This window comes from Canis lupus, chromosome 11, assembly GCF_003254725.2.
Source record: "Canis lupus dingo isolate Sandy chromosome 11, ASM325472v2, whole genome shotgun sequence".
NCBI lineage: Eukaryota > Metazoa > Chordata > Mammalia > Carnivora > Canidae > Canis > Canis lupus.
In genome coordinates, this window is record NC_064253.1 from 69055770 (window position 1) to 69080796 (window position 25027).

Below are 25027 nucleotides of genomic sequence, written 5' to 3' on the forward strand. Positions count from 1 at the left end.
TTAACAATTCAATCTACTATGGTCTAAAATACACCAGATCCCTTTTAGAAAGAGCAGAGAGGAACTAAAAATTCTCTTAAAATGGAGATCACTTTGTTCCTCTGAAGAAAAGCTTACTTTATAGCCATACTGTAGAAATTACTCTAGGGTTTGTTTAACTTTTTTTTCTTCTTCTTTGTTTCTTTCTTTAAGAGAAAGAGTCATAATTGCTAAGATTTATTCAGGAAACTTTTCTCTAGAGGATTCTAAACAATTTTGCAGTGTTTCTTAACCTCCTTAGCCACCCCCTTGGGGTCTCTCCAAATTGCTGTCTCATTAAAGAAGGAGTGCCCTACCCAGGCTTTTGGGGAGAACACATTCAACTATTTCTCAGATGTATCATATATGTAGAGATGGGCGGGAGTGGGGGATCTTCAGGCATTAGATCATCTGGTTTATTCCAACACTGGGAAGTTGTTCCCAGTTGGAGATCTCAAGAGTTGTGAATGGCTGCTAACCTGAGGAACTTCACATCTGTTACTTGAGCCCAGTTCTTGAGCAGCAAGACCTACTGATGGAACAGGTATTGCTTTGGGTTTGGATTTTGGGGCTTGGGCTTTTGTTTTTTGGGAGGCTTTTTTAGATTATTCAAGTAAGTCTTCTAGGTAGGAATAAGAAAGGCACAGAGATTATCACTCTGTACACATTATTTAGACTGAATTATGCTGATTTTATGATCTGGTGCTTGAGTGGGTGTTGGCACCTTGTGCTCACTCTCTGTTCCTAGCCAGTGGGGGAGAAGGGAGTTGAAGAAGGAAGAAAAAGTAGGAGAAATGTGGAAAGACAGAAGAGCGTCCCCCTCTGTCCTTTCTGCCTTTGTAACCAGCATCACCCCCATCTATCTCCTAGCATAGCTCTCATTTCTTCCCCTGCACTTCCAGGGTGACTGAGGATTTAATCTCCTCAGACAGTGGTAGAATTGGTTGTACTTTCTATTTTATTGCATTTGCAGTGGGTGTACAACATGTCTTCATTAACTCTCCATGACATTCAGAATAGCTTGGGATAAAAAAGACACTCAATCAAAAAGGAAAAACAGTCCCCCACCCTCCCATCTTCAATCCCAAGTATCCCCCAGGGCACGTATTAATTACTGAAGATGAATGCTGGACCTTCATTCTCAGCAGGGGCTTTTAAATCGTATTGCTCTGTCAGGTTAGAAGGTGGTGCTTCATCTTACAAAATGGTAAAGGAGTCTCAACTTCTTGTGGAAGTAGCAGCTAATATTGGCTTCCGTTACTGAGTGCCTACAAGGTGCCTAGTGTTATTAAAGTCTCTTTATGAATTAGCTCCCATAATCCACACCCTGCAAGACACATTATCATCCCCATTTGCTGGATGGGGAAACTGATTCCAAACACCATGCTATTTTAAGTACAATAGGTGGCTCCCCATGGTTCAAAACAGAGGGAGATCTGTAATTCTTCAAAGTGATTTGTGTCCAGGAAGGCACTATCATTGTATCTCTCCGTTGTTGTACCTCTCATTGAGAGCCAACTTATGGCTCTCAGATGCCAGCTTATACATCAACCTTCCAGAGAAGGTTTCCTAGCTCCAGACAAGATGGAACTGTATTGTATTGTATTGTTTTGTTTTTATCAAGTAGGGATGTTATGGATGTCCACCGAGGAGGCAATGTTCATGGCGTTGACTTAACCTTTAACTGTTGTGTTGCCAAAGTACCTTCTGTTGCCAAACTACTCCTCTTTTTTCTCTTCCTTGTCTCACCTTACCTGAGCAATCATCAAAATTCCATAGCTGAGGCTAAAGAGATACTGAGTCCAGGAGTGCTACACTTATATTTTTTAAAGATTTATTTATTTGAAAGAGAGACAAGTAGGAGAAGGGGCAGAGGGAGAGAAATTCTTTTCCACTGAATCTGGTGCCTCACCTGGAGCTCAATCCCAAGACCCTGAGATCACGACCTGAGCTGAAATTAAGAACCAGACACTCAACAGAAGAGCCATCCAGATGCCTCCAGAAGGGTAACACTTATAAATACGTGTTCTTGGGAACACTAGTCTCAGTGTTTGCTTTCAGAATAACACTTTCTGAAAAAATCCTAAATATTCTCCCCTTCCCTATCTCCACTCATTACTTCAAGAAACATGTACTTGAAGATTCTGAGATGTCCTATAGAAAAAAAAAGAAGCAAATAAAGCAGAAAGAAAACAAAACACAAAGAAACATTTACTTTTGTTTGATCAGTCTGTCCTTTTTCCTATTTAAATTTTTAAGTGTCTCCTTCTCTTCCCACCCCCTCCCAACTCTGGAAACATCTATTCACATCCTTTGGAACTATGGTTTTCTAGAGAATATCTTAGGAATCTCCATGCCAAGGACAATCCAAAGGGTTATCATCATAAACTTCAAATAAAATGAGGATTTCACTGATTGTCCAGATATAAGTATACTTTCTCTCTTCTGAAATCCTACGTTGCTTTAACTTCATTGCTCTTATGGCTTATAGCTTAAAGAAGATATGGCAATAGGCAAGTATGTAAAGATGAGATGGAGATGAGCAATGTGTCCTACCTTATTCTTTTTTCCCTTGTAACTGATTACAGTTCCCCCTGTTCCCCCATTACAAATGAGTATGTGTTCATTTGTTTTTTTTTTACTGAATTTATATAAAATTCAAACTTCAACCAATGCAGAATCAATATGGTCTACCTCAGATTGCACTAGTATCTAATTCTCATTCCCTCCCAACAGTGTAAACTCTTTTAATGGGTACATAGCCTGCTGCCTGGAACATTGTAGGTCCTCAGGAGACTTGAGCTGAATAGGTGAATGCGTTCTGTTTTTATTGATTTTATTCACTCATCCAGGAGTTCCTTGTGGACAGAGAGCCCAGGCTTACCTATGCTCCTCCACACCTAACAGGTGTATAGCAGACACTCGGTAAACTTTTGCTTGCTGCAACCACATGCCCTCTAGGATTATTTCCTGAACATACTTTGAAGGAAGGTCTCTACAGCTAAAGCCAGGCATGCTTGTGTTTGTATTTCCATTCTGTCATGAACTTGTTATTGAGTTTAATTAAGAAGCTTGGTATCTGTGCCTATAAATGGGGCCAATACTATCTGCTTGATAGAGGGGCTGTTTGGCTCACATGTGGAGATGTAGGTAAATGTGCTTTGTAAATGCTAGAGGATTTATTTATTTATTTTTTTGCTCATGCAAAAAGCACACGGTGGGTAATACATACATGTGTAGGAAACTACCACTGTTCTAACAGGGATGCCAGACAAAAGGTCCTATGATTAACTACTGTTGACTTACAATGTTATGCACAGCTTTGGAAAAGGGGAAGTCAAGAGTACTTTGTCAAGTATGTTGTCTCCTGTCTAGCATGTGCTACAGCACATGTGCTAGATCTGAGCTAGAGCACAGATCCCTCCCTCCTCATAATGTCTGGAAGATTTCGAAAGTTCAGGAAAGGGAGGTCACCTGACCAGAGTCACACGGGCAATAGGGGTCAGAGCCAGGATTACAACTATGGCTTAGACCAAATGGCCCCATCCATCACACTTCCTGCCTAATGCATCTGTTCTCATCTACTCTGGACTGAAGGGAAAGGATGAGAATATCTTTACCATAATAAACCCTCTTTTGTGGGGTACTAGTGAAGGATGCTCAGGGTCTGAGCTGGGTCTTTTGTTCCAAAGAGCAAAGATAATTCAATCATGGCTGCTATGGAAGTGGCGACCCATGAAACCTGGCTGGCTGGTTGTAATTAATCACTGCAAGGCAGCAGAGAAGGAGCCCAGGCTGTTAGAACACCCAGGAGGCTGTGGTTGCAGGGTTCCAACAACTGACATTTGCAACTCAGTGTCTCCACAGGAGACTGGAACTTTGGAAACTCCAGAACTCAGCAAAGATTCTGAGGGCTGGGAGCCTTGTCCTTTTGGACACCTTACCCCAATGAGCTCTCCAAGCCCCTGACATTTGGGGGATTGTCAGTGCTTTGGGCTGCCAGAGAAAGGCCCTATCTCAGAAGCCAAAGTCATCAACAGAAAGGGAATTAAATGAGCAGGTTTTTCAGAGACTGGAAGAGAAACTGTTTCGAAAATCTGTTTTGACTTTTGCAGACACTGCCTTTCCCTCTGGCCCCATAATTGAGTGGGGCTGGCGATACTTATTCATCTTTTTAGTCTATGACTGAGTCACCCCCTCCTTCTCATCAAAATGTTATGAGTATGCAGAGGAAAGGTGTTTATTGAACAGTCTCAGTCCATTTTAGGGTAGTAGTGATGTAGGGGGTTATGGCTGTTCTCCCCAAGGGAATTCCAGAAGAGTCCTGTACTTAGCAACTGAGTAAGAAAAATATCAGTCTGTACATAACAGATGTAGATGACTTAGGCTTTCTTTTGGTGAGGGTGGGAGGGCTAAATCCATTTGGGCAACAAATAAGACAATAATGTTGCTTCCATTGGTCAGGGTCTCTATGAAAGTTAAGCAAATACCTATACAGGTACCCAGCAAATACTTGGGGTACCAAGTACTCCATATCTTCATGTGCGTGCCTTCTGGTTTTGTCTTCCTTTTTTTAAGATTTATTTTTTAATTTTAATTTTTTAAAGACTTTATTTATTTGAGAGAGAAAGAGAGAGAGAGAGCACACACAGGAGGGGCACAGAGAGATAGAGAATCCCAAGTGGACTCCATGCTGGGTGTGAGGCCTGATATGGGGCTGGATCCTAGAACCCTGAGATCATGACCTGAGTCAAAGCCAAGAGTCAGATGCTCAACCAATGGAGCCGCCTAGGTGCCCCTTGCCTACCTTTGTATTCCCTCCTTTCCTTCTTATCTAGGTCATCTCCTCTGATTCTATTTGCAAGTCCAGATTAAGTTCTTTGAGAACAGTGCAGTCGATACAGATGATATAATGAATCTAATCAAATTACTTATGCCCCTGGGCTCTCCAGTTAAAAAGAAACACCTTGCAACTATATAGCACCATACATTTCCCCAAGTATCCTCAGTTTCCCTATCTCATTCATTCTGTACTTCAATTTTGTGAGGTAAACAGATGAATAGTATTATCCCCATTTTACCAAAGCTGAGATCTAAGAGCAGCTGTAAGTTTGGGTGCTTCTTATTTTGTACTGCTCTGAGTTTTAGTTTGAGATATACCCATCTACCTACTTGCCATCAGTACTGTGATAATCCACAGACCCTTCAAATTCAGCATATGTGTAACTGACCTCATCACTTCTCATCCTTCCCTCTTTCTCCCTCTGGTTTTTCCTTGGTCTTCTGGTTCAACTGAAAGCCTCTACTCTTCATCCAATCATCCAAGAGAGACATCTTTCCTTCCCTCTGCAGACCCACATCCAATCAGTTAGCATCTCTTACAGATTCTCTCCCTTTTTATAATCTTGTAAATCTACCTCCGTCGCTTCCATCCCAGTCCAAGCTATCATCAGCAGCAGCCTCCTGACCACCCTCTGTATATTGAGTTTGGTCCCACCCAGATCATTCTTTATATAACAGACTGAGTGTTCTTTCTAACATGAAAGTCTGATCATATCACCTTTCCCATCCTGTAAGTTAAAACTTTCAGTGATTTCATCGGTCTGTAGGGGTAAATCCATGTATTTGATTATTTGTGTTTTGACTACCACTGGGTTTTGTGATTTGAGTATTATAGTAGTTATTCTATTCTAGTCTCATTGCTCTTGTATTTCCACGCTATCCCATTTACACTCCAACCCATACCATGAGCCCTCTTGTGTTTTAACCAGATGAAATTTCTCCTACTTGAACCCACGCCTCACTCATCTGTGCTCTCCACTTACCTGGGTGATCACCTGCGTGCTTTTAGGTGTCATACTGCCTCTTCCAAAAAGTCTTCCTTGAGTACCTTTCCGGGTTGTCTCCTCTTGGTTTTCATACTATTTTGTACTTCCCTATACTATGGCACTCATTCCATTAAAGTGCTTTTGGTGTTTGTTTTACTTTTTATTTTCTTTGTATTCTTTTTGAGTGCAGAGTCTGTGCCTTATTCAACTTTAGCTCCAAAGGCTAGCAACAGTCTCGGACACTGCAGAGCTTTGATGTATACCTGAGAGGTGCAGTAACCTGTCTGAGATCCTCCACTCAGAGTGAAGGAGCTGCTACTCAAACCTAAATCTCGTTTCTCCAATCCAGTACTGCACAGAGGGAGACAATAACGACTACAAACAAACACAAAACCACGAGTTGGCCACACTGTAGGAATGATGAGAATCCATTCTTCTCTGTTAATGGATAGGATATAGCACTTAATTTCTAAATAGTGACATACAATGGACTACCTATGAAGAAAGCTTTCCTGGCTCTCATCTTGTCTCCACCCTCTTCTCTCACTGTTCTCTTGAGGACTCATTCTGTCTGCATCCTGCATGGTCTTTGACTCTCTTGGGAGAAGAGAAAGAAGTTACCAAGAAGTGCTGTGGTTCCTGCTTTTTGTTTTCCCTTGAGAAGTAAAGGAAGTGCAGGTCCCACTAACCAGGCTCACTGTCACCAAGCCCTCATCAAGCCACCTACCTCACCCTCACAAAGGGAAATGCAAGTAAACTAGGGCTTTGGTGTCAGCAAAACCAAATAAATTTGGTTTACGTAAAACCAAAGACTTGGTACTATTCTCTCTCATCATATAATTCCACCAGTGTTTACTTAGCTAGAAATTGTAATATAACTAAAACAGTTTTCGTCACCTCAGGGAGGACTGCAGAGTCCCAAAAGGAACATCACTGTCAAAAAACTTGGTATTAAATTTGAAGACTGTCGTGAAGAAGTTGCCCATTTCCTTAAGAAGAATACTGAGGCTAGAGGGAGAGAGAATGTGCCTAAGGCCACTCAGTAAGAGAGCCGCAGAACTGGAATGCAGGTCTGCGGGTTCCCTATTCATGCTCTTTTCAGCTTTTCTAACAACTCTGAGGATACCCAAGGCTGAAAAGCCAGAAAAATGAATTCCATTTACTCTGGATCCAGAGGTAGTTAGCATCCCAGTATGCTTTTGAGGGGTTTGGAAATTTGACTGCACTTTGAGGGATGGGATGTTCCATTAATCATGGAAACCAATAATATGCCTTCATTTGACCAATTTTTTCAGAGCCAACCCTGAATGTCCACTATTTTCCATTACATTCATAATCTCTCCCTCTTAGGGAAGAGAAAAATAAAGAAAGCAAGGGGGGAGGAGAGGCGGCAGGGTGACTCCATGCCTGTGTTTCCCTGTGGTGGAATGGATGGGCTGGTTTAAATTTGTCAGCTGCTGGCTCAGGTTCCCTGGGCCCTGCCTCTGAAGAGTGTTCCTGTTGAATTTTAAATGGGAGTGAAATTAGGTCTCCACATAGGACCTCTCATACTTTTATTTCCTTGGGTGTTCCTGCATGGCACACGAGGATGGAAAGCAGTACTGTGTGTTTGACCCTACTGAGAGCCCATTATGCTCTGAAGAAGAAATTACTCACTGCCTCTTTAATTGAAACACACCTAAAGCCTGGCCATGCAGATGGGCATTTGGAGGCTTTAAAGCATATCAGGAAAGAAAATTAGGCCATCCTTATAGCCTAATAAGCCTTATATCCTATCTTACCACTAATTTAGACCAATCTCCTTTAAAAAGGAAGGGGGAGATAGAGAGGGAGAGAGAGAGAGAGAAAGAGAGAAAGGGAGGTGGGAAGAAAATTAAAAGGCAGAGTAGGGAAATAGCATGACCCAAGGTCATACAGTGAGTGACCAACAAATCAAGGATGGATATCCGTTTCCTAGCTAAGTTCTACTAATGACATGAGCCTTTCAGTCATTGAAAGCTACTGTGGCTGGTTGCAGAGGGTCTGTGGACAGAACAGGGCTTGGTCCTTTCTCTGTCATTGTTTTCCCTGCCAAAGTGTAATCTACAAGGCCTTTTGTGGTAGGTTCTCAGTTTTATGGATAGTGACCCTTCCCAGGGCCCACTCTGCTACTCTTCCAGAGTCTGCCCTTCACTCTCTCCTCACAGTGAGGGTAACCTCCCCCAACTACCTTGGACTTTCTTACAGAGCTGCACTTAGTTGGGTCACTGAAAGCCTCTTTCCTTCAAACAAGAGACTGAGGCAGTGCTTACATTTTAATACTTTCTTGGAACTTCCATTCCAAAGCAGGGGTGAGGGGAAGGGAAGTGAGGTGGGTATAAAGGAAAAGCAAATACAAGATGACAAATTACTGAGCTATCCACTTCACAATAACATTCAGCTGATGGCTAGCTAATGGAGGATATCTCCAGAGAGGCAGTAGGGAATTACTATATATTATAACAGTTACCCAGGATTGAGCCCAGAGAAAGGGAAAGCAATTTATCTGTTAAATTTTTGGCTTCTGCTATATCTAATTGGTCATAATATTCTTCAAATAAGTTAATTCTGCAACATTTCCAGTTAACACTCTCCAACCTTGCAGAGTCACCACAGCAATCTGAGCATCCATGGATCAGTGGTATCAGAAACCATGCAGCATGCTGGTCCTCACACCTGGGGAAAGCCCAGGCAGTCAGGTGTCAGGAGAAGAGGTGACGGAAGGATCAGGAAAAACTAGCTCAGATAACTCTCTCAAGCAGATGTATGTGTCAACTATAATTAGAAGCTTCTGCATATCCCAAATGGAGAATTCCAGAGCCCATAATTTAAAAAGAGGCCCTGAGAAATCATTCTTCTATTTGAATCCTATGCTTTTCCAAAATATATCAACTGTATATTGACCCTTTTCCCTTTCAGTTCAGCTATCCTGTTGTTCTCTCATTATCCACCTCTCACTTCTCTATTTTCTTATTTCCATAATTAAAAACTCTTAATCTTAGTGATTAAAGATGCATGGATCCATCCCTCACCATCACTGCTAAAACTAAGAAAAACCAAAGGGGAAGATTGAGGATAGATTTTAGAGGGTCTCTCTCTCTCTCTCTCTCTCTTTTAAAGTTTTTATTTAAATTCAAATTAACAGATAGTATAATATTAGGTTCAGGTGTACAATGTAGTGATTTAGCATCTCCATATATCACCCGGTGCTCACCACAACAAGTGTTGTCCTTAATTCCCACCACCTATTTAACCCATTCACCCACCCCACCCACCACAGTTAAGAGTCTGTTTCTTGGTTTGCCTCTCTCTCTCTCTCTCTCTCTCTCTCCTCTCTTTTAGAGGGTCTTGAAAACTAAATTTAGGAGCTTGGACAAGGTCTGTCTCTAGTGAAGAGGGTGCCATACTTCTGCTCAAAGCAATTCCACCCCACTGCCCATACTGTGTATCCTTTCTATTCCCCACCCCCCAATCCAAGTCTTACCTTTGTTCAAGATAAGCCTAATTTTAGCACTTCTGTTTTTCATCCATGCTTCCATTTATGAGATACTCAGAAGTTATTGAACTTCTACTAAATTCTAGGTACAGGGTGAGTTCCTGGGACTAGACTGACATCTTAATGCTATTTAAATCTAGCAGGGAAAGCAGTCAAGACCATAAAATTACAATCTCCTGTGAAAAGTGCTGGGATGTAGGGGATACTGGGTGCCTACAGAAGGGGCCCTTGCATTGTCTAGGTAAAGATTTAGAAAAAACTCCTCAGGAAAGATGACATCCAGTGTACAGAATGGAGGATAAGAAGAGGTTAACCTAGATCCATGGAGAGGAAACCATGCATAATGTCTGGAAGGTGAGAGAGAGCTCTGTTTTTGAGACCTCAATGTGAACTGACTAACTGAAATGCTTAGAGCATGAGAGGTGTGACAATCAGTGTCCAAGATGATCCCTGATGATTTTAGTCCCCTGGCATTTATTTACACTCTTATGTAGTTTCCTCCTGCATTAAATAGGGTGAATCTGTGTAATCACTAAAATATTTTGGAAATGATCATGTATGACTTCCAAGGCCATGGCAAAAGGACCTTATAGATTATACTGTGCCCTTTCTTGGATCACTCAGTCTGAGGGCATGCCAGCTGCCATGTCATGGGGACACTCAAATAGTCCTGTGGAGACAACACAGAGAAGAACTGAGGTCTCCTGCCAACAATGAGCATTCACTTGCCAGACATATGAGTCAGTTACATTGGAATAAGATCCTCCAGTCCCTGTCAAGCTTTTAGACAACTCAACCTCAGATGACATCTTGACTGTGACTTCATGAAAATCCTGAACCAGAACTCCCCAGCTGAGCTGCTCCTTACCCATGGAAAGTGTGTGAGGTATAAGGCATTTCTAAGGCATGCAATTTTGGGGCAATTTGTTACACAGCAATAGACAACTGATACAAGAGAAGAGGGAATATGCACTAGGACTGGGGAAGCAGACATGGGTCAAATCACAGAGGGATTTGTAGAGCCTGTTAAGATTTTGGAACTTTTACAACAATAGTGAATCATTAATGGTACTTAAGCAGGAGAATGCTATCATCAGGTTTATGTTCCTGTGGACTCTTTGAGATCAACTCTGCTCTTAAACTTCTCTTTCTTACATGGAACAGAACAAATTTCTTTGCATTAAACATGACAAATGTAAATTTCAACTGAAGAGCAATAGACTGTAGACAGTATAAGATCTCTCAGTAGCAGCAAGAAAGGAGGATCTCTGGTTCCCAGACTAAGTAAAATTGATGGAATGCAGCTCCAACATTCCTCCACTCCCCACCAAGCCCATATTTATGGATGGGTGAAGTGAAATGCTTGCTGTCAAGCATGTTCAATTCAGTTTCCTTATAATATGGGTGTGGGGAGGGGGGTAAAAGAACATCTGCCTAACAGACATATCATAATATAACACGATTTTTCCAAATATATTTATATTCTTGGTGTGGGAGTTGGAGTAATGATTTGACCCCAAAATGTCAAAACGTGTGAAATAAAACTATAGAATTGTATAGTCTTAGAGTCATAAAAAGACTGTAGAAGTAATTTAGTTCAACTTCCAACCCAATGCTGGATTCATCTACAGATAGGCTAATCATAGCACTCATAATTTACTGAGTATTAATTGTTAGGCATTCTGCTAAAACCTTTATTAACATCATCTTATTGATCACTAACACACACTAAGAGGTAGCCACTATTACCAATTTTTAAAATAAATAACCAAACCAAGGTTTAAAAAGCCTAGGTCAGTTCTTCTCAAACTCCAATGTGCATAGAAATGGCTGAGGGATCTTGTTAAAATCTAGATCCTGACTCAGTAGATATGGGGTAAAACCCAAGTTTCTGCATTTCTAACAGGCTCCCAGTGATAGTAGTACAGCCTAGGTAAATACCACAAAGTCTCAAGGGAAAGATATAGAATAGTTAAAGCTTCTTCTGCCAAACTTCAAAGAATACGTTCTTAACACTAACAACTACATCTCCACCTCACTAGAATGGTGATTACCCAGTTCCTACACAAGTGCTTTCCATTTGCTCGGATTCCTCTACTTCACAAGGTAGCCTCCTTTTCCAATCCTGAAGACCTATATAGTTAAAGTTACTTCTTGCCCTGAATCAAATTCTGTACCCATGGAACTCCAGCAGACCACATGGTGAATCATTACCAAAGAAGCACTTCCCTTATGATTGGATTAATGTTCCTTCTGAGTGCTCCATTTATCAGGGAGCCTTGGAAGAAAGAGGGGAGAATTTGGATACCAACATACATACCTCTTGAACTCATAACATTCATTAATGAATAATTATATGAATGATGGGGACAGAGGACCCTGAGTGGTTTAGTTGGTTAAGTGATTTTAGCTCAGGTCATGACCTTAGGGTCATGAAATTGAGCCCTGTGGTGGATTCCACACTCTGTGGAGTCTTCTTGAGACTCTCTCTCTCTCTCTGCCCATCTCTCTCACTCATGCTCTCTCTCTCTTTCTTGAAAAAAAAAATGACCAGGGTCAGAGGCATAGCATTCTAGAACAAGTCTAAACTTTTATTAACCTGAGTCAGATCTAAAGTAATAGTAATATAGAAGGGGGGAAGATTTCAACCAGAACCACTTTTCCTTTTTCACATGATTTCAGGTCATCAATACGGATATGGACTTGAACATTTTGATAAATAAAATACGTCATGAGTCATATTAATTAGATCCCTCCAACTGCCTGTATTGGTCGACTGACTTTCCCCCATTTGTATGGAATAAGGCATAACAAGTTGCCCACAGGAAATGTGTTACGGCTCTGTGGACTGAATCTATAAGCTATGAACGGGGAGAGTAACTTTCTTATAAATTGGCTGTATGCTCTCAAATCCTAAGCTAAATTATTTAGTATCAAGGAGAGCACAATTGTATATATAAAAGTCATTGAGCTGGGAGTCAGAAAACCTGAGTTCTAATACTGCCTTTATAGCTAATTTCTTTGTGTCTTTATCTAACCATCTATCTACAAAAAGAGAAGTTGGCTGGGATCAGACCAAATGGTCACCATTTCTCTTCCAGGTCAGAAATTCTAGGCATTAGTTTCATAGAGTGCAAGCAAAGCCTTCAGTTCCAAAACATCAAGCATCTCATAACCAGAAACCAAACTATCAATTACTTTTCTTCATTTTCTAACAGCAGCAGGAAAATTAAAAAAAAAAAAAAAAAACAGTTGTTAGAAAATGAAACAGTGATGTCTACGGAGGGTTCTAATCTGTTACTCACTTTTTCAGGACAGGATGTATTTCTCTCAAAAGCCAGCCGAGGTAAAAAAGATTCAGACGGATGGTGGCAATTCATGCCGCCTTGCCACTCAGTTCAGAATGTACTGAATTAATAGATACTTGGAAACCTTTCTCAGTTCCATAGTCCCAACTCACAAATAGGAATTACGAGGTCTTTGACGTCCTGCTGATATTATATTGTTTCTTGATGTTCCTTGGGTAAATTTCTTTAAGTGTCTCTATCCTCAGCTGAAATGGTATCTTATAATTTTTTTCCATCAATAATCCTTAGTGACTTGTAAGAAGATGGCCCCTAAAATGCTGCCATCTACCATTGGGAGACCAAGTTTCCATTTCAATGATAAACCACAAGAATTTTAGAAGCTATGGGCCAACTTTTATGGAGGTTTCTTGTTAATATTACTCATGATATATTTTCCCTCTATTACTCCAAAGCCATATCCCTTTCAACGACTGGAAAGAGTGTGTATTGTCTGAGTTTAGTGTCTGTAGAGGCACAGGCTTGGGGAAAATGAGGCTTCTTGGGTGTGGATTCAGCACCAGGAAAGTGCTCTGATTATAGAATTGCAGAATCAAAAATGTAATAGAGCCAATCATTTTAAAATCAGACTTTAAAGAGTGATGGGCAAAGAGAAAGGGGGAGCTCAGATTTAGCAACATAGGCTCTGTGCCAGGCATTATATGGGACCTTACCTGTATCTACTGGTTTCAGTCCTGAGAGGGAGCTACTTATTAACTCCGCTTTCCAAGTGAGGAAATTAAGTGGGGCTGCAAGAGTTTAAATAACATGCCCAAATTCACATAGCTAGCAAGTGACAGAGAACCAGTGTCTCCAAAAGGCTTTTGTGACCTAGAATTCAAACTCTCTTCAATGTTCCTGGCTCTGCTGCTTACTTGTTAAGTTACCTTGGATGAGTTACTTAATGTAGCAGAAACTCCACTTCCTCATCTATTAGAGAGAGAGAGAGAGAGAGAGAGAGAGAATGCTTTTGATGCTGTTACTCAGAGTGAACAGTCTCTAGCAATACATGAGCACATTAAAAACTGTAATCATTAAGGTCACCAAAATATCATTATTGCATCATCCTGCCCCTTTAATTACATACATACACAAAAGTAGAATAGTGCTAAGGCAAAGGAGGAAGAAGGGAAGAAGAAATATAATGCTATTTTCAACCTGAATTGTATTCTCGTATGCATTTTGATTTTGTGGTCACAAAGGTGACACTTCAGGACTTCACCATGTGCTTCTCGGACCATAGTCAGGATGAAGGGGTCAACATTCATGAACAAAATCTCTCCATTTTTCTTTTATCTACCTTCCAATTGCATTCTCTCCTCCCTACTTCTAACGTCGGGCTCCTATCTAATTGTATGAAGCCTCTTTGTCCTCTCTTATCTCTGAAGCATTCATCTTGAGAGATGTGGGCTGGAGAGGCAGAAAAGGAGTGGTCAGGGGGATGGATTGAACTGGCCAGAGGAGAGACAAGATGACCAAGGCACAAGGCAAGGGACTCTGAGCACCAGGGAGTGAAGGCAAAGACTATCCTGGCTGTCAGTCTTCTCTTCACACAGTCTGGTGCCTCAGTCCCTATATTATCTTCTGTTAGGAGATACATACATCATAGCAACTGCAGGGATTTTCAAATGTCACTTTTGTCTCTGTCCACTCTATCCCCTGGTTGCTGATGTGGGAGCCCCAAGAGATATTCATCAATCTTACTGTCTTCATCCACTTGGAAATCATCAAACTTCCCAAAACAGGTTACTCTCTTTTTCCGATCCTGAATTTCAATCCTAGAACATTGTCCAATAACAACTCAAACAGGGAAGTTAATGAAAACAAATATTCTCCAGACTTATACAACTTATATATGTACATATACCTTTAGGTGCACATACGTGTGTGTGTGTGTGTGTGTGTTATTCCCCAACATACATCTGTGTGTGTACTTATGCAAAATCAACTGACTTGCTTTTGAACATTGTACAAGCAGGACTGCATTTTTTCTCTCAGACTTTAAGCCCATTAGGATAAGAGGGTTTTGTTAGATTACTCTGAGTTTTCATCATACATTAGAAGTCCAGGCTGTCTCTGAGCTGGTTGCTGTATTTCCAAGTGATCTTTTTTGCCAACCTATCACGTTGGCTTATCAAATATACAACCAAGTTGAGGTACATTTTAGGGAGCTCCAACCCAAGTTTTGAATAATTATAATCATTCCTTTTTACTTGTTTTTTATAGTTTTGAAGTACCAGGATCAAGTGCTTTGGAGAAGTTATATTAAAAAAAAAAAAAAAAAGCTAATGAATTCATGTATTCCATTTGGAAATCTCTGTGTTTTCGTTGGTGGTGTTCTTCACCCCACCCCCTCTTTGGAGATCAAAAGCTCCTCTTTTGGACCAAGGGACAAATCAGGTTATAGAAATTGCCACACTTTCTCCACCCTCCCTCCAAACAGGCGGCAGCTTGGGCTTTTTGGATCTTGGCAGTTGCGTTCCCCCTTTGTCCCTGAGGTGGTCCAGGGGAGGACCCAGGCCATTGTCCCAGGCTCCAACCTTTGTTGGATTCTTGAGAAAGGGCTGCTAAGGCAGACACAAGGCCGGCTTTCAAGTTTTCCCGCCTCGAAAACTCTATTGAGGCGTTTTGTGTGGTTACTTGTGGGGGTCAGGCTTCTGATCTGACCCCTCGCATCCCCGGGTAATTAGAGCATGCAGAACAGCACCTCCTTCCTGGCTAATTGGCTCTCTCAATGAACCTTTCAGAGAGGAAGTTTGTCTATGACTCACTTGCCCTCCACAGCACACTTCAGGCCCCAGCTCACTCATCTGTCTAGGTGATGGGATAGAGATTTAGGATGCGATTAGAACTGGGATCAAACAAGCCCCTGATTGGCCCATTAGCGATGGGGCCCATTAACTCTTTGAGAGCTGTCTACCACCCTGGTGGGAAACCGACCGCAAGTGAAGGCACTTTCTCAGGCTTGGTGATGCTAACACGTTTATAATCTATTTCCAGAAGTTATGATAGCTCCTGGGGCCTACCTGGGAATCAATCAGCACAGTAAAAAACAGCAACATTTAGCTTGACATTAACAAACAGCTTAGGAAAAGACAGAAAGCTGACGGGAAGGGAGTTGGAGTGGAAAATAGTTATTGTAATAAATCATGATACACTGGTGGCAGAGATCGGGTTTAGGGAGGCAGCTCTATGGAGCTTCGTGCTCTTAATTCAAGGAAGCAAGTGTGAAGCAAGCAAGGAAGGGCTCCTCAGTAGCCCTAGACACAAGACCTCCCTGGACACAGTCCTTGTGGACTGCCCTCCAGCCAGGCCACTCCATCTGGTAATGGCCACATTACATTTCCTGCTGGAAAGAGTAAGGATTCTTAGCAGGCTCCAGTGCAGACAAATTAGGTCTTGGTTTTGTAGGTCATCTCTTGTTTTTCATGAATGATTTACCTCCCACTTTCCTGGCTAATGCCCAGGTCATTCACAGACTGTAACTTGAATCTTCCCTGACAGGTTGTGACTTTTAGGAGTTCTTAAGTGGTGAGTTATGTGAGCAAGGAATGCTAAATGTTAAAAATAAAGACAAACACCAGGCTGTTAATGCCGCTTACGTTAAGGATGGCAAGGAAGGATGGAGGAGTGAGGGGGTAGAGGAAGAGTATTTTTTTTCATATACTTTTGAGTATATACTCCTTATGGTAATACAGTAAGTTTTCATTTTGAAATGGGAAAAAGAAACTTTAAAAATGTTTTTATATTTTTTTCATAAGGAGAACATGTAAGTTGGCTTTTCTTGGCTTTTTTATTCGATGCATCTCATGCCACATGGATTAGTAAGAATAAGATCTTGCTGATAAAAAAAACTCTTATTTAAGAGTTCATATAGGTCAGCCTATATATTTGCATATTGAATCTTAGCTCCGCCACTTGCTGACTGGATAGTTGGGGTAATTTTATTCAGTTTCACCAAAGACCCAAGACCTTCATCTGCTAAGTGGAGATATTTTGTAAATATCTTTGTGGTTTGTCATGTGGATTAAAAGTAAAAAAAAAAAAAAAAAAAAAAAAAAGATAATGCATATGCAGTGTCCAGTCCCACACTGAATACCAGGGGATGGCTTTGTTAATGGTGTGAATGCTGCTGTTGTCATTGTAGTTCAGGGAGCTCTGTTTCAGGAGAATGAAGTCATGATCACCCAATGGGAGAGTCTGCATTCTAGGCCCTCTGACTTCAAGCTTGCTTCCCTCTCAGGACCCCAGGTGGGTCCCTCTACTGGTTTTTATTCAGGGGTTAAAGGGAGCATGTTTGCTTTACTGTCTCCATTTTATACAAGAAGAAACAAAAGAAAAATGTTAAAGCTGGCTCAAATCATCCAGAACTTTCTTCACAGCCTAACAGGGTTGTTTACTCAGAAATCCTACTGCTTTTGCAATAGAAAAAAGTAGTATTTTTAGGGTACCACAGATGATTTTCCCATCTTGGGTTATGGTATTCTTATGACTTTTCTCACTGTGGGATTTTAACAAATTGAATCCACTGGTGGAAATGGTTTGATTTCTCTCTCCTGCATTGTGAGCTCGAGAGCACACATTATTTATCCGTATGCAGTGCCTGACACTTGTCATAATCTTTGAATGGGCAATGATAAAAGCTTAAACTGTGAAAAAAACAAAACCAACTCAAATATCCACAAATACAGCATGGATGATTTTCCCAACTATATGTTAAATGTTAATGGTGAGACACAGTTTTCTTCATTCTTACATTCCAAGCAACATGTGCTGTGCCTAGGGCATAGTAAGACTCAATAAATGCTTGTTGTGTGTGACTCAATAAATGAATTATAGCTACTATTTGAAAATCTTAAAAAAGAAGAAGGAGAAGAAGAAAGCCTCAAGGAGCCACCACTTCATTTGCTGACTGCAAGGCATGCCCTTGGGTAATCGCAAAGAGAAAGGGAGAGAGCTAGATTTAGACCATAGATTTAGACCATAAGACCAGAGCTAGATTTAGACCATAAGAAAAGAAAGAAGGGGGATGCCTGGGTGGCTCAGTGGTTGAGTGTCTGCCTTTGGCTCAGGGCATGATCCTGGGATCTGGGATTGAGTCCCACATCGGGCTCCTTGGAGGGAACCTGCTTCTCTCTCTGCCTGTGTCTCCACCTCCCCCCCCCCCGCCCCATGTGTCCCTCATGAATAAATAAAATCATTTAAAAAAAAAAAAGAAAAGAAGGGAAGAGGAGGGAATAGGTAGATACAGAAGGAAAATGAGGAATATGTGGGGAAAAGATGGAGAAAGAGGATGAGAAGAAAGAACGAAGAAAGAAAGAAAGAAAGAAAGAAAGAAAGAAAGAAAGAAAGAGAAAGAAAGAAGAAAGAAAGAAAAGAAAAAAAAGAAAAGAAAAGGAAAGAAAAGGAAAGAAAAGAAAAGAAAAGAAAAGAAAAGAAAAGAAAGAAAAGAAAAGATAAGATAAGATAAGAAAAGAAAAGAAAAGATAAGAAAAGAAAGAAAAGATTTATGCTCCTAAATCCTGTCTTATGAATAGTGCATACAAGGAGTGGTAACATAAATGAGGCTTGGCTTATAAAGAAACAAGACAAAGGGTCGGAATTTTCTGAATTAACAATAGAGGTGTTTGTAGCAAGCTCAGCGGAGTATGTGACAAGACTTCTATTTTCAGGCCTCACTATGAATTCATGCCGATCTTATACAGGGTGCACATCAGCTTCCTGCTTTTTTCTCTTCATATACACCCTCAAGGTTCATAGTTTGGTGAAAAGACCAGAACTAAAACCTGTTGTTTTTCTCCCTGCCCATTTAGTAAGGGCTGTCTATCCTTTGGGTGCTTAGAGGCAGAATCTGTGCTAGAAAGCACATGGACCTAGGCTCAGGAGACTGGGCTTCCAGTCCTTTGAGTTTTGGCACCACTTACTTGACCTGGATCTTTTTTCTTACAACTTCAGTTTTGCTCTTGTGGGAAGAATCCTAAATAAAAATTCTTTAAGGTTTCTTCTGTTTCGACATCTTCTGTTGTCTTCTTTCCATGACTACTTTGGCCTTGAAGATGAGGTGCCTATATGGGCTGGTAGCTACTGTTTACTAAGTGTGTTGTGAGGGTTCGTGCAAAGGGCTTTATGTGCAATATCTCATTTAATCCTCACATCAACTCTGCAAAAGGGAATTGCTCTTCAATTTTATAGATAAGGGCCAGAATCTCAGAGAAATAAAGTTTTGATCATGTTCCTTTATTGTAACTCTTGACATGGCCCTAGTTGAAGGAATGCCTCGATAGGATCTTGACAAGCATGGACTCTATATAGATACTAGCTGGCTGCCTTTCTTTCTTTCAAGTTTCCTACTGCATGGTAGGCACTGTAAGGAACACCCTGCCACATCAATTATAGCAATGACACATTTGCTGATTTCCTTTCCTTGGAGAAACTGGCAAGAGGGAAGTCCATAGGCTGGGAAGTAGGAAATATAGATTTTCTCTTTCTCCCTTTAAGTCTCTGTTTATCCTTAAGGAAAAACATTTCTTTCTCTTGGATTCAGTTGTTCCAACTGCCAAGGAGGGAGAGAGGGGAATCCTGGCATGGATGTGGATAATGCATTGGATAAGAGCACACTGAAGCTTTGGTATTTAGGTTAAATTCTAATCCGCTTTTCTAATACCCTTTTGCAACTTACTTAACCTCACTCAGATGCAGTTATTCTAGGATAAAGTGGGAATAATATTAGTTTGTTTCCTATAGGTTTCTTGTGAGTGTTAAGCTAGCTAATGTGTGCAAAAAAAGTAGCATGATGCCTGGTGCAGTACAAATTATTACTGGTATCGTTTTGAGGAAAGTGTAACATGGGCAGAACAGTTGAGCTCAAAGAACTCTAATACCATTTAAGAGTAGAATCTGAGCACAGATTTTGAATCCTGATCTCTGAGCCTAGTCATAACTGGGGGAAGGGCATTCTTGGAGGAAGGATAGAAGCAAGAGAGAAACTCATGCTGGGAAGCACAAACAGCTCCATACAGTTGGAGCACTGGTCATGTGTATATACCGTGGGATGGAAGCTCAGTGAGAAGAGAGACTGGGAAAATAGGCAAGGGAGAGTCATCGAGCACCCTAGACAGCAGGTGACAGAGGAAAGGCTGCACTCTCAAATGGTGGGGGGCACAGTAGTGTCAAGATGAAGTTAGCATGGTAAAGTGAAGAAAGGCAGTGACATGCATATGTCTACAGAGCACTTGCTCAGCTAATAAGAGCTGGTTTTATTTAGATCGCATGTTGATTTTGGGAATGATTTGGGAGGTTAGGCCTGAATGAGTGATGAGGTGTCCTGGGGGTTCTCCCAAACCACTTCTTGGCACTGCCATGGTGGGATTTGGAGGGAAGAGAGGGAATCTGGACTTTGGGAGGCTTGCAAAGAGGCTCCTGCGGTTATCTGTGGAGGGATGCTGTGAGCTGGACTCGCACAGTGGCCATGGGCATGTGGAGGGACAAGTCTCAGCCTACTGTGAGGTTGGAAGGGCAGCCTCTCTCTAGCTTGGCTGTCAGTTTGGATGTCACCCTTTGGTTCAGAAACCTGATCGCTGAGACTTTGCCTACCCCAGGAGCTGCTCTGTGGACCTGAGGCCCAGCACAACACAAAGGACAATGAGCTCAGCTCCTGGGCCCCTGGGGATCAGTACTTGCAGAAGGAGAACAGGCCTGCCAGGTAGGAGTTTCTCAAACACTCTTCCTCCTCCACCCCTTGATTTCGGGAATGCATAGAGAACCACTGTGGTTTGGATGTGAGACGTGGAGCACAGCAGCCAAATGAAGTCAGGCTGTCCGTCTGTTCTAAATTTAACTCCTTAACCACGTTTGGGCACAGTACCTTGTCTGAGGTTGTTTTCTACCCCAAATGTATAATGTCAGGGTGTGCCAGGGAGGGATGCGGGCAGTGACGACAGCGGGCCTAGGAGAAGAAAATACGAGCAGCCCCTATAGCCAATCTGATTAGCGCCTACACTCCCAACTGGACACTCCACCCCAAAACCTCACTCAGTCAGGCAAGCCACCTTCTTCAAACAGATTTTGACAAAATTACCATGTCAGAACCTCTGTGCATAAGTGTGATTCAGTGCTGCTTTCCTTAAGTTCTTTTAGGGGCATAAAATTTGGAAAATATTAATAATTGCTATTTTAAGCATTCCCCATGTAGAAGGCACAGGGCTAAGCATTCTCTATTTGTTATCTTGCTTAATCCTCACAGCAACCCTATGAATTAGATACTATTATTAACTTATTAATAAAGATTGGGGAAAAAAACCTTATGGTGACTAAATAATTTGCCTAAGACCTCACAGCTAGCCAGTAAAAAGTCTAGACCTGAATTCAATATTATCTCAACCCAAATGGTACTGCACAGATTCCTCAGTGCAGGGAAGTATCTGCACAGACCAGGTGCACCAGCCTGCTACTTGTGGAGAGGTAAAATAAAATATCATAAGAAGAAAGGGGGGCACCTGGGTGGCTCATTCAGTTAAGCATCTGACTCTTGATTTCAGCTTGGGTCATAATATCAGGGTCGTGAGATTGAGACTCACATCTGACTCCATGCTCAGCATGGAGTTTGCTTGAGGTTCTCTCCCTCTGCCCCTCTCCCTGCTGATGTGCTGTTTCTCTAACTAAATAAACATAAAAATAAAATAAAATACCATCAGCCCATTACAGAGAGAGAGAAAAGGAGGACCAAAGATCAGTGGTTTGCCCTAAATCTCACAAGAAGGGAGCAGAAGAGCAAGTACTGGAACCAGGATGCCTATCACCAAGAAAATGACCCAGAATGAACAGCCACTTTGCCATCAGACATTAAAAGCAAAACACAACAATTAAAAAAACCCAAAACTTCTTATTTTGAATTACTTTTAAGCTTACTAAAAAAGTCGCAAAAATAGAGCACAGTTACCATATATCCTCTAGCCAAATTCCCCCAGTATAAACATCCTACATAACTGTAGTACAACCATCAGATTGAGAAAATTAACTTTGGTACAACAACCATTAACTATACTCAAGGCCTTACTGAAATGCCACCAGTTTTTCCACTCATGTTCTTTTCCTGTTCCAGAATTCTATGAAGATCCCACATTACAGTTAGTCATTATTTCTTTTTAGCTCCTACAGAATGCAACAGTTCTTTAGTCTTAGTCTTCCTTTGTCCTTCACGACTTTGACATCTTTGAAGGGTACTGGTATTTTGTGGAGGCCCCTCAGTTTGTGTTTGGTGTTTTCACATGATCAGAGTGAGGGTAATACATTTGGGGCATGAATGTCACAGAAGTGATGCTATATCCTCAGGGCATCATATCACTGGGTTATGCTCTGTGTGTGTCTTTTTTGCTGGTGACGTGAAGTTACCCTTGATCACATGGAGAAGGTTGCTCCACAATAAACTTGCTCTCCCCTCTGCCTCCGTAGTTGGCAAGTATCTCAGAAATGGTATCTCTGAGACTCTTTCCTGTTTCTCTCCAATCTTTCACTCACTGATTTCAGCATCCATTAGTAAAGGTATTTTATTTATTCATTTATTTATGATAGTCACAGAGAGAGAGAGAGAGAGAGAGAGAGAGAGAGAGAGAGAGAGAGAGGCAGGGACACAGGCAGAGGGAGAAGCAGGCTCCATGCACCGGGAGCCCGACATGGGATTCGATCCCGGGTCTCCAGGATCGTGCCCTGGGCCAAAGGCAGGCGCTAAACCGCTGCGCCACCCAGGGATCCCTCAGCATCCATTAGTAAAACTTGTATGTAGCAAGTATCCCTGTGCTGTTTGATTACTGTTCAATTTCAATTTCTTCCCTTCCATTTGTATTAATGTGAATCCCATCGTAAGGACTTCCATTCAGTCCCATCTATCTAAAGAATCAAATATTTTTTATATCTTCATGAACTCGTGGATATTTATTTTATTCTGTGGATTCTAATCCACTACTACTATTTTCTATTTTGTTGCCCAAAATGTTCAGTTTTGGCCATGAGGAGCCCTTGTAGGTTCGCTGCTAGATATCTTACATCACAGTGCTTAACATTCTTTTCACTAATTGAAGCAGCTGCCTAAAATAGAAATAGAAATTATTTCTCAGTTCCTCATTTTCTCTTATTTTTTTTATACTCTATTCCACCTTTATCCTGTTTCCAAAGTCTGAAAAGTCTCAGCTCCAAAATGTCTTAAGTCTCTCCTCACAGCCTCAACCTGGTTTGGGATCCCTCTCTTCTCATTTAAACCACTATGACATTTTGGTCTTGTTCTTTCCAGTCCCCTCCCAACAGCCCCTCCCCCCAACCAAACTCTTTTCCGCTTGGCAGATGAAATAACGTTCTGATAATGATCAGGTCACTCCCCTACAAAGGCTCCTGCTTGCAGGACAGAACTGGTGCTCCTTAGCTTGACTTGCAAGACCATGCATGATTTGGCCACAGTCAACTTTTTCATTCTCATCTACTAGTTCTCCGTCTGTTTAGTGATCCCAACTCTGAGTTCCTCATCTTTCCCATAATAGAGCACACTATTTCATCTTTCTGCACTGTTGCACATGCTCTCGATTTTGTTTAGAACGTTCTTAATCTTGAAGAGCAGATAATAGAGGAGTTTACTCTCATTAGTTCTCTATTAATCTCACAGATGTCTTAATACCTCAGCTCTGAGCTGGTGTGCATTTTATGGAACCAATGCCAGAATTCCTCACTCAATAGATATCCATTTATGCAAAGGACCCTCAACTGTTTTCACAACTTCCTGGACATCTAATTTACATCTTCTGGAGGAGTGAAAATGGGTTTTGTGGAATATTTTTAAATATTCTATTTGAGTTTCAATCTTGTGGCAGAGCAAGCAGAATTGTGGACTGTGGTGGAGGTAAAATTCATCTTTTGTGTGTTGAGACCTCCTTTAATGGAATGACATCATCACTATCATTGCCTCATCACCAAAAGCTCAATGCTACTGTGATCACTGTCATCAATAAAATTTGTACTAACACTACGACTGCTGCCCTTATCAAACCCGACAGCAAAACTAAGCTACCATTATCTTGCCCCTACCATCACCATTAGCACCATTAACCACACCACTAAACCAGCAAGAACTAGCCTTTCCTGATTAGCATGAGCACTAATATCTCCCGTGTGTTAACAAACTTATCATATATATATATATATACATGCACATATATATCTCACATATATGTATATCATATACATATATATATATATAATTTTTATAGGAAGATATCTCAACATGAAGAAATTAATTTATTCAAGATTATCTGATTGGTAAAAAAAATAAGATTATTGGATTGTTAAATGCTGGAAAGGATAGAAATGTTGGATACAAGTACTGAGTCAATTTAAATTCAACTCTCTTATTATACAAGTCGGAAAATAAAGAAAACTGAAGAGATAGAGAATGGCTCAAATCTTGCCCTTACTCTTAAACTAAAATTATATTCACTGTGCTACATAGATCCATTTTCCCCTCTGGACTCTCATAGTGTCTTTAGATTTTTCTTATTGCACAGAGGTTTTTTGTTTGTTTGTTTTTTAGCATCTAATACAGGCATGTATTCACCCAATAATAGAACAAAATGAGCACAGAACCCCAGAAAAAGACTTAAAGGGTAGTAAGAACGATTGTTCTTCTCCAAACCCCAAAACTAAACTTGACAATAAATGAATTTTTTATTTTTATTCATTTGAATCCATCCCATTTACAGTGTGTGAATTTAATGTGCTGTCTCAGAATGAACATGGAGGCATCACTTAGTCCCCCAGACTGTAGCTCAGCAGCCAAAAAATAATTATGATTCTCCATGACTAAGAAGAAAGGGTAACGTCTTCCAATACAATTGGCACAGATGGAAAAGCAATGAAGCAGTAAAATGAAAGATGGTAGCACCAGAGGGCAGAGGTAGATTTAGAGAGTCCTTTTACTCTCAGTGGTGAGAAAAGGTTTGGGCTTGAATGACATGGATTAGTTGTATATCTGAGGGATGAATGGTTTGTAGCTTCTGAATGGTTTTCTTCCTTAGGTGAGGCACAGCTGGGTCTATGGGAGGAGGGCGCAAAGCTGCCACAAATTAAAATGAGTTTAGAACTGGGGCTTCTAGGAATTAAATAGGGAATGTGATTGGCCACAGATCTCGTAATTAGGTTTTTGAGACATTCTGCTGGGCAGGTTATGAAATTCTGACAACACCCAACCCTCCTCCTTTTGTAAATTCTAGGCCATGCATGACCCCCCACACACACTTTTCACCCAATCTTTCTAATGTGCCTATTCCTTTAGAACATGAAGT

At 41.1% G+C, this 25027-nt stretch overlaps 1 long non-coding RNA gene across 2 annotated transcripts in view; it reads left to right on the top strand.

The window, feature by feature from the left end:
- The first annotated feature begins 335 nt into the window (after positions 1-335).
- LOC118350293 (uncharacterized) overlaps positions 336-25027 on the top strand; it is a 151384-nt gene continuing 126692 nt past the window's right edge. For both annotated transcript variants that reach the window (XR_004803801.1, XR_004803800.2), the window contains exon 1: positions 336-562. This is a non-coding gene — a long non-coding RNA (uncharacterized LOC118350293). The remainder of the gene's footprint in view (positions 563-25027) is intronic.